This window comes from Geotrypetes seraphini, chromosome 11, assembly GCF_902459505.1.
Source record: "Geotrypetes seraphini chromosome 11, aGeoSer1.1, whole genome shotgun sequence".
NCBI classification, from domain to species: Eukaryota; Metazoa; Chordata; class Amphibia; order Gymnophiona; family Dermophiidae; genus Geotrypetes; species Geotrypetes seraphini.
This window is the reverse complement of record NC_047094.1, coordinates 19840231-19854716: the sequence shown is the minus strand read 5'-3', so window position 1 is coordinate 19854716 and position 14486 is coordinate 19840231. Positions and strand designations below refer to the sequence as shown.

General features: G+C 44.9%; 1 protein-coding gene across 10 annotated transcripts in view; it reads right to left on the bottom strand.

Moving 5' to 3' along the window:
* The window catches only part of IL21R (interleukin 21 receptor), a 90969-nt gene that overhangs the window by 63629 nt on the left and 12854 nt on the right, over nt 1-14486 (bottom strand). For 5 of the 10 annotated variants that reach the window (XM_033915025.1, XM_033915022.1, XM_033915029.1 and 2 more), the window contains exon 1: nt 2856-3090. The exons of the other annotated variants lie outside the window; for them this stretch is intronic. The gene's annotated coding sequence lies outside the window, so the exon portion shown is untranslated. Of the gene's footprint in view, nt 1-2855; nt 3091-14486 lie in introns of those variants that run through there. 10 annotated transcript variants of the gene reach the window in all.

The following is a 14486-nucleotide window of genomic DNA, read 5'->3' as shown; positions in this document are numbered from 1 at the left end:
TTGAGGTCAAGTGCTAGGGTTATGAGGTTAAGTGCATGTCCTCTTTTTAGGCACTTTGTCCGAGTTTTCAAAATCTTCTTCTGTGGGACCGACGGATGAGAACAGGTTAAGGGGATGGGGCTGAGGGTGACGGGTCAAAGGCGTGCGAGGACAAAGGCGCGCCGACAACCGAGCACAGACAACAGCGCAGGGCTTAATCGCGCCGAAGAAAAACCATATTTTAAAGGGCTCTGACAGGGGGTGTGGGAGGGGGGAACCCCCCACTCTACTTAATAGGGATCGCGCTGCCTCACGCTGCCATGTTGGGGGGAGGGTGTAACCCCCCATTATACTAAAAACTTAAATTTTTCCCAAAAAACAGGGAAAAAGTTAAGTTTCCAGTATAATGAGGGGAGTTACACCCCCCCAACCCCCCACAATGCCAGCGCAATCTCTATTAAGTAAAGTGGGGGGGTTCCCCACCAACACCCCCCGTCGGAGCCCTTTAAAATACGGTTTTTCTTCAGCGTGATTAAGTCCTGCTCTCAGTTGTCCGTGCTCGGTTGTCGGCACGCCTTTGTCCTCGCGCGCTTTAGACTATGAAACGGGGCTGGGGGGGTGTGTGACATGGGCATGATGGGGCAAATCTGGGCGAGTCTGGGCCGGGGCTATGGGTCCAGATTTTATTGAACTAAAATCTGGCAACCCTATTAAGTGCTGAATATTGTACTCTTCTGGTTGGGCAGACTGGATGGACCGTGCAGGTCTTTTTCTGCCAACATTTACTATGTTTCTTTGGGGGTCTTTTACTAAGACGCGCTAGCACGCCCATTATATCCTATGAATGCGTTATCATTTAGCGCACGCATAATCAACCAGCACGCTTTAGTAAAAGACCCCCTGAGTGTCAATTTACTGCCAATTATCTAATTAGGTTACATGCATAACTGGTGCTATTTTAAAAGTGGGTGCCCAATCGACTGCCTACCTGTGTGCACCCTATATAGAATGAGAGGGTGTGGCTACATTTATTTTTAAAGCACTAGCAGATGTTTACAATGGGATGGTTAACAAGACTAAGAATGTTGTAATGCCCCTGTAGTGCTCCATGGTGCGACCTCATCTGGAGTATTGCGTTCAGTTCTGGTCTCCTTATCTCAAGAAAGATTTAGCGGCGTTAGAAAAGGTTCAAAGAAGAGCGACCAAGATGGTAAAGGGGACGGAACTCCTCTCGTATGAGGAAAGACTAAAACGGCTAGGGCTCTTCAGCTTGGAAAAGAGACGGCTGAGGGAAGCCTACAAAATCCTGAGTGGAGTAGAACGGGTACAAGTGGATCGATTTTTCAATCCGTCAAAAATGACAAAGACTAGGGGACACTCAGTGAGGTTACAGGGAAACACTTTTAAAACCAATTTGGAGGAAATTTTTCTTCACTCAGAGAATAGTTAAGCTCTGGAACGCGTTGCCAGAGGATGTGGTAAGAGCAGATAGCGTAGCTGGTTTTAAGAAAGGTTTGGACAAGTTCCTGGAGGAAAAGTCCATAGTCTGTTATTGAGAAAGACATGGGTGAAGCCACTGTTTGCCCTGTACCGGTGGCATGGAATGTTGCTACTCTTTGGGTTTTGGTCAGGTACTAGTGACCTGGATTGGCCACTGTGAGAATAGGCTATTGGACTTGACGGACCATTGGTCTGACCCAGTATGGCTATTCTTATGTTCTTATGCCCCCTCTCCCCGTATTTATCATCAACTAGCTGATGCCCCGGCGTTGCACGGGTATTTAATTATAGCAATAACACTGTAAATGGATTCAAATAAAGATACTTTATAGTGGTGAATGAAATTATTTTTTTACAGCTTAATAAAAAGTACAATATTCAAATTATAATGTGAAATATTTGACAAAATGAATACAATACAACTAACGCAAAACGTGATTATAAACAACATTTTTAGTTTCACCTCCTGGAGCAAGAACATATAAATTCTTGGGTGAACCCACCCTTGAGCAAGCAACATAGAGTTGTGAGCCGCAAGACACCCAGAACATATCACCCCAGGTAGTGAGGGATCTGCATACCAAGTTTCGTTCAAATCGGTCAAGCCGTTTTTGAATTACTGTGAGAATGGCAGCTTTTTACATTTTTTCCATTGACATGAATGGGTGAAATCTGATTTTCTGTTTGTAGGTCCGCCCACGTGTGCAGGTGGGATGCGAGACCCCCAGAACATATCACCCCAAGAAGTGAGGGATCTGCATACCAAGTTTCGTTCAAATCAGTCAAGCCGTTTTTGAATTACTGTGAGAATGGCAGCTTTTTACATTTTTTCCATTGACATGAATGGGTGAAATCTAATTTTCTGTTTGTAGCTCCGCCCACGTGTGCAGGTGGGCCGCGAGACCCCCAGAACATATCAACCCAGGTAGTGAGGGATCTGCATACCAAGTTTCGTTCAAATCGGTCAAGCCGTTTTTGAATTACTGTGAGAATGGCAGCTTTTTACATTTTTTCCATTGACATGAATGGGTGAAATCTGATTTTCTGTTTGTAGGTCCGCCCACGTGTGCAGGTGGGATGCGAGACCCCCAGAACATATCACCCCAAGAAGTGAGGGATCTGCATACCAAGTTTCGTTCAAATCAGTCAAGCCGTTTTTGAATTACTGTGAGAATGGCAGCTTTTTACATTTTTTCCATTGACATGAATGGGTGAAATCTGATTTTATGTTTGTAGCTCCGCCCACGTGTGCAGGTGGGCCGCGAGACCCCCAGAACATATCACCCCAGGTAGTGAGGGATCTGCATACCAAGTTTCGTTTAAATCGGTCAAGCCGTTTTTGCGTGATCGCGGCACATACACACACACATACATACCTCCGATTTTATATATATAGATTAGGACGTTGTATACGTTTTTAATTTTCTGTCGTGGCATGATGATCTTGCTTGTCCATTTTTTGCACTGCATGAAGAGTCTGACTTCTCGCCGTTTCCATTTCAGATTTCTGTTTGCACGTCTCTATTTTTAACCTGTGGTCATTTATTCAGTGTGTGGTGATGGTCTGTTCGGAGCATGACAGAAGTCAGGTGTTCTGCTAGCATGCAGGGTGTGTATGGATCTAGAGAGGTCCAGCCTGTTCTGTTTTCTCAGTGGGAGGTGTTTTAGAGCCTGTAGTTTGCATTTACGGTGGACGGTTTTAAGCGCAGGCTGCTACGAGGAATGCTTTAAGCTGCTTCCAACATTCACAGAGTTCCTACGAGCACCGGAAGCATCGCAGAACATTCAGCATGCCAGCCAGCACTAAAAAAATGCTTTCACGGGGGTGGGGTTAGTACCATTCTGGTATGGCAGATCCTGAGTAAGAGGGTTTTTTTTCCACAGTTTTCCGTAATTGTCCTGGTTGGTACCACAGCAGTGCGTGAAAATGCAAAGGATAATTTTATAAAAAAGCTTCTTAATTTTTGCAGCAGGTAGGCACATAAGCTGCACCAATTTTAAAAGGGAAGTATGTGACCACAGGAAATAAATACAGTCAAACCTGCTGTGAGACATATACAGGTGTGCATGCATGATATGTAAAAAGAAACCTATCCAAATCAAGAGCAAACACCACTCAATACATTATTTTATTTATCTTCTTTGATCTCAGTGACACACCTCAGTAACGTTCAGAGTTTCATTCCCGTCAGAATACTGCGTCAAACTGTCAACGACCCATTTATATTTCATTCGTTAGTGTATATATATTTTAACACCCCCCCCCCCCCCCCCCGAGCATAAGCACATACAATAAGAGAGTTGAAACACCACCCAAACCTTTTCCCCATAAATGCCTTGGACCAAGTCAAACTTATATGCATACAGGATAGACACATATACAGAGACGCCAAGCTATCCAATTCCAGGCTGGAAGCAGTGTGAGATTTATAGTAGAGAATGACACGGTGACAAAATTCATCACCGTTCCCGTCCCCGTGGATAACCGCGGGAAACCATCTTCATGTCATTCTTTAAGGAGAGAGGGAAGAATCAGAGTATGAATGGCCACAACCACTGACCCGCAAGCTTTGCTTTGAAGAATGCTGGTGTAGAAGGACTGAGGTTGAAACAGACACTACAGAATGACAGTCTCTGGTATCCAGAGCAGATATTGTGATGTCATAATGCCTCATTCGACCAGTGCCTAAGAGCCAATCACATTAGTGATGTCACAATGGCTTCATTATTCTTGGCTCCCATAAGAATCAGAGTATGAATGGCCACAACCACTGACCCGCAAGCTTTGCTTTGAAGAATGCTGGTGTAGAAGGACTGAGGTTGAAACAGACACTACAGAATGACAGCCTCTGGTATCCAGAGCAGATATTGTGATGTCATAATGCCTCATTCGACCAGTGCCTAAGAGCCAATCACATCAGTGATGTCACAATGGCTTCATTATCCTTGGCTCCCATAAGAATCAGAGTATGAATGGCCACAACCACTGACCCGCAAGCTTTGCTTTGAAGAATGATGGTGTAGAAGGACCGAGTTCGAAATAGACACTAGAAAATGACATGAGATTATTTCCCGCGGTTATCCGCGGGGACGGGAACGGTGATGAATTTTGTCACCGTGTCATTCTCTAATTTATAGTGTCTGATGTTGCCCACTGAAATCGGGGAGTAAGTCCCATAATACACCAGGATGGGGGTCAAGGGCTATCCCAAAATCTCCAGCCTGGAATTAGTAACTTGGCATCTCCGCAAATATCCTGGGCCTTTTTAGAAGAGATCCTTTATTTCGGTGTTTCTCAACTCGGTCCTGGAGCGCCACTCTGGTTTTCAGGATACCCACAATGAATATGGACGAAAGAAATTTGCATATAACGGAGGCAATGTATACAAATCAAGTTTACGCATAGTCTGATCGAATCTATTCTGTGATTTCTGAGTCGCTCTATGCCTAATGAGAACATCAGAACATGTGCATATAAGTAGGATGATGGATTATTGGCATAACCATGCCCGTATTAATAACTCTGTAACACCACCACAGAGCTCTGTCTATTTCAGTATAGAGCCCATAGCTTTGTAACACCTCACAACTCCTTATGGTAACATCTCTACAGAAGCTCATGCATTATAACACCTTTACAGAAGCTCATGTAGACCACTCTGAATTGACTTCCCCATCATTAGTAGCGGTATCGAAGCTCTCAATAACCATACTCAGAAGTGCAATAACTGACCCTAGATGGGTGTCTAATCTAATCTAATCTTCAATTTATATACCAGATCATCTCCCTAAGGAGCTCGACTCGGTTTACAGTTCGTTAAAAAGAAGAGTAACAAGCTAATAGACCATGAGATAAGAATGCTATTAGTTAAGATTAGATGGCTTCCAATAGAAGCAAGAGTGAACTTCAAATTCTACTGCTTACTTTACAAGGCTATCAACGGAGAAAGCCCAACTTACTGGAATAACAGACTAAATCAATCCTCTTCAATCAGACACAGAAGAACCCATTCACTATTCTATTGCCCACCATCCAAAAATGTCAAATGAAAAAAAATCTACGACAACTTAATAGCCTCCAAAGCAGCTAAGTTGGACAAACAACTCACCACTCTGTTATCTTCATCCACAGATTACAAAACCTTCAAGAAAGAAATTAAAACCATACTCTTCAAAAAACACAACAATCCCAACCCAACATCCAACACTCTATAAACCCTTAGTACTCTCTAATTTTTTCTAATTACCAAACATTATCTAAAACCCATAATTATCCCTTAAAATTTTATCTCATCGTTTATTCTATTACTTCAAAGTTGAAATGTAATTCTTGTTTTTAGTTTGGATGTAATCCGCCTTGAACCGCAAGGTAATGGCGGAATAGAAATCACTAATGTACCATAATCTAATGTTAAGAGGAAAGAGTACTAAATTACTTACATTACTATTTATCAACTGAAAATTTGGGTGACTATTGTGAAAACAACCAGGTTTTTAAACTTTTCCAGAATTGATTTAATTGATCTAACAGCCTTAAGGAGTCTGGGAGCCCATTCCAAATTCCCACCAATTTAGATTATGATAGATTTATAAAGCTTCCCAGTACATTTAACTTCTTTCAAAGAAGGGAATGCTAATTTTTAAATTGTTCTGATCCTTGAATAACAAGATCTAGAAGAATTCCAACTAAGAGGAATCAAAGGATCAAAGACCACACATGCACCCTTAAATTGTATCCTATAACGGACCGGAAGCCAATGAAGTTTTTTTCAACAGCGGAGTTACATGATCATATTTTCTCTTTCCAAAAATAAGTTTGGCTGTCGTGTTCTGTATCAACTGGAGATGATCCAGACTGCCCTGTTTAATACCCAAATAAACAGAGTTACAATAGTCCAACTGAGCGAGCACGGTGGACTGCACCAATCCTATATAATAAAACCCTAAGGGTTTTGTGTTCCCTGCCGCCATGTTGTGTGATCCGTGGCTGTGTTCCATTTTAGAACCCGGCGGCAGGGAACACTCTGGCCACTCCCCTCCTCCCGCCCTCACTCACCAACTGCTGCTGCTGGAGGAAGCTGCAGGCAAGCTCTCTCCCAGCAGCACAAGAGCCGCATCATCGCCGCCCAGTACCGCTGCCGACGCTGCTCTTCAAAGGAGCCTGGTGAGAATAGCGGCCGCCTGTAACAAACTTCGCAGGCCGCTCAGCACCTCAGTAGCACGTTTCCTCTGATGTACGCGATCGCATCAGAAGGAACTTGCTTCTGAGGTGCATAGCGGCCTGCGAGGTTCGCTACACCAGGCTGCAAACGAACATGCTGGACAGGGGGAGCAGGTAAGGGACACTGATGGGCCGGGGAGCAGGGAAGAGGGACAGGGGGAGCACGGAAGAGGTGCTGATGGGCCGGGGAGCAGGGAAGAGGGACAGGGGGAGTACGGGAGAGGTGCTGATGAACGGGGGAACAGGAAAGAGGCTGCAAATGAACATGCTGGACAGGGGGAGCAGGTAAGGGGCGCTGATGGACTGGGGAGCAGGGAAGAGGGACAGGGGGAGCACGGAAGAGGTGCTGATGGACCGGGGGGAAGGGAAGAGGGACAGGGGGGAGCACAAAAGAGGTGCTAATGGACTGGGGAGCAGGGAAGAGGGACAGGGGGAGCACGGAAGAGGTGCTGATGGACTGGGGAGCAGGGAAGAGGGACGGGGGAGCACAAAAGAGGTGCTGCTGGACACGGGGGACATAAAAGGAAGGGAGAAGGGCTACTGCTGGACAGGGGGAGCTGGCAAGGGGTGGTGATGGACAGCGGAGGAAAAAGAAACAGAAAGAAAGAAAGACAGACAGAAAGCAGCCAAGGAGAGAGAGAGAGAGAGAGAGAGAGAGAGAGAGAGAGAGAAAGATACATCTATTCTAGCACTCGTTAATGTAACGGGCTTAAAGACTAGTAGCAAATAATCTTGATAAAACAGTGACCTAACTTTCCTCAGCATAGGCAAACTGAAGAAACATTTCTTTGCCAAGGAGTTTATCTGATCGTTAAAAGTAAGGGAGGAATCCAGAATAATTCCTTATCTAAATTCTGTCCTGCAGGGCAGCTTTTAGCAATTGTTTTTAAAGATGTTTTTGCCTGGGGGGAGGGGGGAGGGATGTTCTTGCATATATATACACTGTAACTTTAGAGCCTTTTTCAACTCTGCCCTGTCTCTCAACAAGTGCTGCTTGAGCTAGAAAAGCCGCAGAATGACTGCAATGTTTTAACTCTGCATATTTGATTGTGGTGAGCTCCTTCCATCCTTTTGCAAGGCCCTGACGTCATGGCCATGTAGATTTTATGAAGCCCCTGAAGCAGGTGTTGTGCCAGAACATGTTGAGCATCTGATATTTGATGAACATACCGTAATTGTGATGGATTAACGGTGGACAATGATTGCATCACTGCTGACATTTTTATGTCCTTAGGTAGCCCACAAGATTATATTGTATGTGTTTTTACAGTATGTGTAATTTATCAGTGAATTTAATTAAATAAGAACATAAGAATAGTCTTACTGGATCAGACCAATGGTCCGTCTAGCCCAGTATTCCATCTTCACGGAGGCCAATCCAAGTGACAAATACCTGGCAAAACCGCAAATAGTAGCAGCATTCCAGAACCCCAAACAGTATCAAGATTCTGTGCAGAATCTCAAAGTGTAGCAAGATTCCAAAACCCCAAATAATATCAGCATTCCGTAACCCCAAAGACTACCAAGATTTTGTGCAGAATCTCAAAGTGTAGCAAGATTCCAAAACCCAAATAGTAACAGCATTCCGGAACCCCAAACAGTATCAAGATTCCGTGCAGAATCTCAAAGTGTAGCAAGATTCCAAAACCCCAAATAATAGCAGCATTCCAAAACCCCAAATAATAGCAGCATTCCGGAACCCCAAAGAGTATCAAGATTCCGTGCAGAATCTCAAAGTGTTACAAGATTCCAAAATCCCAAATAGAAGCAGCATTCCGGAACCCCAAAGACTACCAAGATTCCGTGCAGAATCTCAAAGTGTAGCAAGATTCCAAAACCCCAAATAATAGCAGCATTCCGGAACCCCAAACAGTATCAAGATTCCATGCAGAATCTCAAAGTGTAGCAAGATTCCAAAACCCCAAATAGTAGCAGCATTCTATGCCACCAATCCAGGGCAAGTAGTAGCTTTTCCCATGTCTGTCTCAACAGCAGTTTATGGCCTTCTCCTCCAGGAACTTTTCCAAACCTTTCTTAAAACCAGCTACATTAACCGCTCTTACCACATCCTCTGGCAATGCATTCTAGAGCTTAATTAATCTCTGAGTGAAAAAAATATTTCCTGCTATTGGTTTTAAACATGTGTTTTAACAACTTTGACAAGTTTAGTGTCATCTGCAAATTTAATCACCTCACTCGTTCCAATTTGAATACTTTTTATCCTGATTAATTTGTCTTGTGTGTGTTCGTTACTTCTTTGCATTTGGGCACCCCTTCTTATATGTTCCCCCCCAGCCCCCGCAAGAGGAAAGCTGCTTGCCTCCTGCTGTCTTGCCCATCTCTATCAAACTGGCACCAGCTCAGCAGTGATTCACATTTGGGATCTTGCTACACTTTGAGATTCTGCACGGAATCTTGGTAGTCTTTGGGGTTCCGGAATGCTGCTTCTATTTAGGATTTTGGAATCTTGCTACACTTTGAGATTCTGCACGGAATCTTGATACTCTTTGGGGTTCCGGAATGCTGCTATTATTTGGGGTTTTGGAAAATCTGGACCCCTAGACCCGCCCCCCTGGCCCGTCCAGTTCCGCCTAGCCCCACCCCCGCTGCCTGCTCTTGTCCGCAAATCGCGTCGAGCAGGGAGGAAGTGTGCGCATGCGCAGATGGCATGCGATGACATCCGCACATGCGCGGACTTACCTCCCTGTCCAACGCGATTTGAGGAGGCTTTTCAAAACCCGGATAAAGTGGCAGGTTTTGAAAAGCTGTCCGGACCCTCGGACATGTCCTCAAAACCTTACCCCTCTCATTTCCCCAGGACCCACTGGAGTTTCCCTAATGGCCCGATGGCACCTGGGCAGCAGCTGAGTCTCTCTACTGTTACCTGGGACAGTGCTGGGATCCAAAATGGACACCATGACCCTTAGCAGACATCATGCAGTACTGCAAATATATGGCTCTATCTACTCATGTATTTTATAAAACATAGACTATTGGGTAGACTGGATGGACTGTTCAGGTCTTTACTATATTACTATGTAGAAAAATGAAGGCAGAAAAAGACCTATGCCTAGGGTTATCAGACGCTGGGGAGTGGAACGGGCCGTGCCACAGGCGGAATGGAGTGGAACTGGGCGGGCCTGGGAGCGTGGCCATGGGTCCAGATTTTCCTTCGGGAAAATCTGGTAACCTTAGTATGGCCTATGTAGTCTGCCCTTCTATGCCATCTACTGCTATCCCTTCCTCTCCCTTAGTAAGGTTACCAGACGTCTGGGAATACCTGTCCAGAGTCCCAGGCGGACTTTCCAAAACCCTTCTTTCCCAGTGGTCTGGCATCTCTTCCTCCCCCTCCTTGGCCTGGCATCTCCTTTCCTTCTCCACAGTCTATCTTTCTTTTGTCTCCTCTCCCTTCCTCTCCCCAATTGGGTGCAGCATTTCTCTCCCCCTCCCTCTCTCTCTATGCCACCCTCTAGTGACACATTTACAATTTGCTGCTTTTGTCAGCATCGGGTCTTCCTCTTTGCCGGGTCCCACCTACTTCCTGTTTTCACAAAGGCAGGACCCGGCAGAGAGGAAGACCCGATGCCGACAAGAGCAGCAAATTGTGAATGCTGCTGCTGCTGCCAGGAAGAAGTTCTTTTTGCCAGCGCTGACCCTCAGTGGAGTCATCGGAGCCCCCCCCTGCCTTGCCACAAGCCCCGGAGTCTTTTCTGCAGTGTCTTGCCCCTGAGGAAGAAGGAAGTGACATCAGATAGGGAGGGACACAGTGGCAGGGCAGTGTTTATATACTGCTGCTGCCACCGGCAACTTTTAGGAGACCGGTGAAGATAGATTCAGGGGAAAGGGGAATAGCAGGCAAATTATGAGAGTTGTCAGTACGGGGAGAGAAGAGGGATGGAAGGAGAAGAGCCTCTCCATGGATAGTGCTGCCTGAGGCCACCGTCTCTGTCTCATTATAGGGCCGCCCCTGCTCTGAAATAACACTTTACAAGGCCCTGACAGAAATACAATATCTGCAGTATCAAAAGGAAAGTGAAAACATTATCAAAGACTGCCAGAGCAGGGAGCATCGGACTCATCTCATGCTCATCTCCTCTTCCCTTTTCTTGTTCACCAGCCATTAGTGAATGTATAACTGGCCTACCAATGTAATTTCAAATAGTTTATATGGAGGGAAATTCCTGTGTTAACTGAATCTTTCAAAGTGCAGGAATTCAACAAGCAGGCCTCCGATGTCATGGCATCAGGGAAATTATCTGTACATTTTATAGCCTCCTCCCAAAATGCAGAGATTCTTTTTCCAGCCTGAGATCAGTGAAAAGGGAAAGACAGAAAACAGTGTGTGTGAGAAGGGAAGTGAGCAGTTTCGAGTAGGGAGAAGCAGCTTGTGTCTCTCTGGTTAATAGCCAAGCAAACTCAGAAAATCCTCATACTTCAGACTTAAATATGTTAACATACGGATCTGGAATGGCCAAATTGTCGCCCCTCATACCCTATATCCCAAAGCCCTTCACTGTACTTGCTTACCAAAGTTCATATATTCACAACAATAATGTGGACAATAAATAAACCACAGATACCTGGACCATGCCTCCCACGAACCCCAAGCGGAAACCCCCCTGACAGACAGAAACAGGTAAGGGCTTACCCAAAAGTTGCCTCCGAGGGACTGGGAAACACACTGTTCCTCGGAGGCTTGAAGATTATATATCCCCCCCCCCATCATGCCCTGCTTCCCCTCTCCCATCCAATCACTCTCCAGCCCTCTGGCGGGAAATCACATCCCTCCTCACCTGCTGCTTCTTTCCCGCTTTTCCCTACTACCTCCCTACCAGCCTTCAAGGAGTCTCACTACGGGCAACCAACTTGGGCCATCCAGCCCACTGTTATAGTCGCCCGTCGAGACTAGCTCTCGGGCTCTTTTATACTTTTGAGGAAAGGCGGGAGAGGGGTGATATGACACAGTTAAATACCTATTTGTGCATGAGTCAAGTCTCTTTCATTTGAAAAGAAGCTCTGGAATGAGAGGGCCTGGGATGAAGTTAAGAGGTGATAGGCTCCGGAGTAATCTAAGGAAATGCCTTTTTTACAGAAAGGATGGTAGATGCGTGGAACAGTCTCCCGGAAGAAGTGGTGGAGACAGAGACTGTGTCTGAATTCAAGAAGGCCTGGGATAGGCACATGGGATCTCTTAGAGAGAGGAAGAGATAATGGTTACTGCGAATGCGCAGACTGGATGAGCCATTAGGCCTTTATCTGCCATCATGTTTCTATGTTTATTTCGTATAATCGTGCATACATTTTTAGGTCTAAGAACAGATAGATATATGAATAGAACAAAGTACATTTTTCAAGCTCTCACCTTTGTCATAATAAATTTATTTTAAAAATTTTGTCTCCGCTTAAAACTAAGCGGATATCAATAAAACATACATATTTAGATACATACAAACATAACACAACAGTATTTGTGTTGAAGAAAGCAGAAGTAAAGGTCAAGAAATAAATTGTGATCTGACTCTTGTTGAAGGAAGAGTTGCAACGGACAAAAGGGAACTGGAATTTAAATTCAGCCTATGACAACCTCATTTTCCTCCTACTCTTGTTTACTTTCCATACAATATCTTACCAATACCTCCTTTCAGTTTTGCACTTCTTTTTTTTCTATGTACTTCCTATGTTACGATGCTTCTAATGACTTACTGAGGTATTCTCTCATCTTGACAAAGTTAGTTTACCTAACGTGTAAGATCCCCACTTTTGGAAGAAATATCACTATCTGTGCATTAATACTGAACCACATCAAGAAGTAATCATTGGATCCCAGGTGATCACCCACGAGAACATCAGAAATGCTCTCCATGCTCATAAGCACCAGGTCCTGTATTGCCCACATCCCATCTGAGTTCCTTTGGCTTTTGGAAAACAAATGAAAGGGACGACCCAGTTGCTCCACAGTAAGAAAAAAAGGTCCAAAGAATGAAAACAAAGGAGATTGTGGAGGACGATGCTCTTGATGCTTATGTATTGGCATATTGCACACAAAAAAATCATACAATCAAAATGATAGTCCACATACGTTCTGGTGAGACAGGACCCAACAGCAACTTGTCCATTGAACGAAGGTTCTGCTTCTGCTGATATAAATGTAACAATAATCACAACAACTTCGGACTATCATTATGCAAAAGTTTGAAGATTATACACAAAACTTTAAAGTCATTATGGGAGTTAATAGGAAGACAATGGGACTGGAGAGGTGCTCAAAACGCGAAATATGGGCAATCACACATGCAGCAGCGTACTGAGCAAGTAGAGCCTTCAAAACATACTTAGGCAAGCCCGAATATAAACCATTGCAGTAGTCAAATACTGGAGCCAACATCATCACTATTGTAGTCTTGAAATTATCGGCAGTCAAGAAATCTCTCAATCTGCGCAGTAACCTCAACTTAAAGAATGCTCGCGACCCCACAGATTTTATTTGTGGCTTCAGTGATAATGTCAAGTTCAGTATGATACCTAGATACCTACACTGATGAAGTACCGGTGCCTCCACATTGTCCAAAACTATCACAAAGGGGAATGCCTCTAATTGCTTCTCCCGGCCTATGCACAGAATCTCTGTTTTCACCACATTTAACTTCAACTGATTTACACACATCCAATCCTGAATGACCCGGATACACTTATATAAACACTGTACTGCCTCAGCCAATTGAATTATATCATATATATATATATATATATATATACATATATATATATATACTAGACTTATAGCCCATTACATTAATGGGTGCTAGAATATATGTGTGTGTGTCTGTCTTTATTTCTTTCTCTCTCTCTCTCCTTAGCTGCTTTCTGTCTTTCTTTTTCCTTGGCTTTCCACCACCACCCCTTGCCTGCTTCCCCTGTCCTTTCTCCCTTCCTTTTACCTCTCCTGTGTCCACCACCACCCCTTCACTGCTCCCTTTATCCAGCAGCAGCCCTTCTCCCTTAGTTTTACCTCCCCCCTGTCCAGCAGCACCTCTTTCCTGCTCCCCTTGTCCAGCAGTAGGCCTCCCTTCCTTTTTCTGCCCCCCCTGTCCATCAGCACCTCTTTCCTGCTCCCCCTGTCCAGCAGTAGGCCTCCCTTCCTTTTTCTGCCCCCCTGTCCATCAGCACCTCTTCCCCTGTCCAGCAGCACTCCTTACCTCCGTTCACATCTGCCTTCTGCCGACAGCCGCCTCAAGCTGCCATGGCCTGCAGGCGCCAACAGCTGCTGCGTGCGCCTGAAGCCGCAAGCCGCCTCGGTAACATTTCCACCATTCCTGCCACTGCTGCTGCTTGAGAGGCCCGCAGGACCAAAGGCGGTCAGCATGTCTGGGGCTTGGGAGGAGGAGTCCTGGTGTCCGCCGACCACTGACCTACAGATCAGGGATCAGGGAACATGCAGTAAGAGTGCGCATGCGCGCTTAGCATTTTATTATATATATATATATATATATATATATATATCCATCCTCAGCATCTTTCCAGCAAAAGTGTCCCCTGAGGAAGGCGTTTCCTTTACGCCGAAACAAGGATCTTTATTGGGACCACTGTTTTAAAATAAAGACTTTATCATTGGTTGAAAAGACACCTCCCATTTCTGTTTGAAGGTTTATATGGAGAAAAGCTAGCTGTTACTAAATCCCTGAGGCAGTCGGTTAACGGTGAAACAAGGCTCTTGTTGGAGGTGAGCGAAGAATGTGTGGTGAATTCAAGCGGCAAGGCTCGTGCTCTTTTTGAACAACTTCAACGC